The 2493-nt window shown below is 33.8% G+C and overlaps 1 non-coding gene across 1 annotated transcript; it reads right to left on the bottom strand.

The window, feature by feature from the left end:
* Positions 1-1437: 1437 nt before the first annotated feature.
* Positions 1438-1544, bottom strand: LOC148553625 (small nucleolar RNA R71). Its single transcript, XR_015893349.1, has one exon. It is a non-coding gene; the product is annotated as a small nucleolar RNA R71 (small nucleolar RNA).
* Positions 1545-2493: the final 949 nt, after the last annotated feature.

Below are 2493 nucleotides of genomic sequence, written 5' to 3'. Positions count from 1 at the left end.
GATTTAGTCAAAAATTTTTAAAATTTAGTTATTTCTTATGAGTCAAATCAAATTTTCAATTTAAAAATCTTATCTTTTTCAAATCTTTTTCAAAAATCAAATCTTTTTCATTTTTCTTTCATAATTTTCGAAAATTCCAAAATGATTTTCAAAAATATTTTTCTTATCTTATTTCATAATTTTCAAAATCTTTTTCTTGTGTTTATGTCATATTTTCGAAAATATTACTAACAATTAATGTGATTGATTCAAAAATATTAAGTTTGTTACTTGCCTATTAAGAAATGTTCAATCTTTAAATTTTAAATCATATCTTTTAGTTTCTTGTTAGTCAAGTAATCAACTTTAATTTTCAAAATCAAATCTTTTTAAATTTCTTTTTCAAATCTTTTTCAATCAATCCTATCTTTTTTCAATCACATCTTTTTAAATTTCAATCACATCTTTTTCAAAATTAATTTCAAAATCTTTTCTAACTTCTTATCTTTTCAAAATTTATTTTCAAATCTTTTTCAATCAATCTTATCATTTTGTTTCAATCATATCTTTTTCAAAACTACCTAACAAACTCTCTCTTTCTAATTTTCGAAAATCCTTTCCCTCTTTTTCAAAATTTCTTTTTTTTTTATTTAACTAATTGTTTTAATTTTTAATTTAATTTGATTTCAACTTTAATTTTAGAAATTTAACTTTAAATATCATTTTTAATTTAATTAATTTTCGAAATTCCATCTCTCTCATCTCCTTCTAATTATTTATTTATTTATTTATTTACTAACACTCATCTTCCTCTTGGTGTTCGAATTTCTCTTCTTCTATTCTTATCTTCTTCCACTCACATAAAGGAATCTCTATACTGTGACATAGAGGATTCCATATTTTCTTTTTTGTTTTCTTCTTTTTCATATGAGCAGGAACAAGGATAAGAACATTCTTGTTGAAGCTGATCCTGAACCTGAAAGGACTCTGAAGAGGAAGCTAAGGGAAGCTAAAGCATAACTCTCTGGAGAAAATCTGACAGAAATTTTTGAAAAAGAAGGAGACATGGCCGAAAATAACAACAATGCAAGGAAGATGCTTGGTGACTTTACTGCACCTATTTCCAATTTACATGGAAGAAGCATCTCAATTCCTGTCATTGGAGCAAACAACTTTGAGCTTAAACCTCAATTAGTTTCTCTGATGCAACAGAACTGCAAGTTTCATGGACTTCCATCCGAAGATCCTTTTCAGTTCTTAACTGAATTCTTGCAGATCTGTGATACTGTTAAGACCAATGGGGTTGATCCCGAGGTCTACAGGCTTATGCTTTTCCCATTTGCTGTAAGAGACAGAGCTAGAATATGGTTGGACTCTCAACCTAAAGACAGCCTGAACTCTTGGGATAAGCTGGTCACGGCTTTCTTAGCCAAGTTCTTTCCTCCTCAAAAGCTTAGTAAGATTAGAGTGGATACTCAAACCTTCAGACAAAAGGAAGGTGAATCCCTCTATGAAGCTTGGGAGAGATACAAAGAACTGACCAAAAAGTGTCCTTCTGACATGCTTTCAGAATGGACCAACGTGGATATATTCTATGATGGTCTGTCTGAATTATCAAAGATGTCATTAGACCATTCTGCAGGTGGATCCATTCACCTAAAGAAAATGCCTGCAGAAGCTCAAGAACTTATTGACATGGTTGCAAATAACCAGTTCATGTACACTTCTGAAAGAAATCCTGTGAATAATGGGACGCCTATGAGGAAGGGAGTTCTTGAAATTGATACTCTGAATGCCATATTGGCTCAGAATAAAATATTGACTCAGCAAGTCAATATAATTTCTCAGAGTCTGAATGGATTGAAGGAATCATCCAACAGTACTAAAGAGGCATCTTCTGAAGAAGAAGCTTATGATCCTGAGAACCCTGCAATAGCAGAGGTGAATTACATGGGTGAACCCTATGGAAACACCTATAATCTCTCGTGGAGAAATCATCCAAATTTCTCATGGAAGGATCAACAAAAGCCTCAACAAGGCTTTAACAATGGTGGAAGAAACAGGTTTAGCAATAGCAAGCCTTTTCCATCATCCACTCAGCAAAAGACAGAGAGTTCTGAGCAGAATCCATCTAGCTTAGCAAATATAGTCTTTGATCTATCTAAGGCCACTTTAAGTTTCATGAATGAAACAAGGTCCTCCATTAGAAATTTGGAGGCACAAGTGGGCCAGCTGAGTAAAAGAGTCACTGAAACTCCTCCTAGTACTCTCCCAAGCAATACAGAAGAAAATCCAAAGAGAGAGTGCAAGGCCATTGATTTAACCATCATGGCCGAACCTACAAGGGAGGAGGGGGACGTGAATCCCAGTGAGGAAGACCTCCTGGAACGTCCAGTGATCAACAAGGAGTTTCCCTCTGAGGAACCAAAGGAATCTGAGGCTCCTCTAGAGACCATAGAGATTCCATTGAACCTCTTTATGCCATTCATGAGCTCTGATGAGTATTCTTCTTCT

The sequence above is a fragment of the Arachis ipaensis genome, chromosome B7, assembly GCF_059453495.1.
Source record: "Arachis ipaensis isolate K30076 ecotype BB chromosome B7, ASM5945349v1, whole genome shotgun sequence".
NCBI lineage: Eukaryota > Viridiplantae > Streptophyta > Magnoliopsida > Fabales > Fabaceae > Arachis > Arachis ipaensis.
This window is presented reverse-complemented; position numbering and strand designations above follow the sequence as displayed.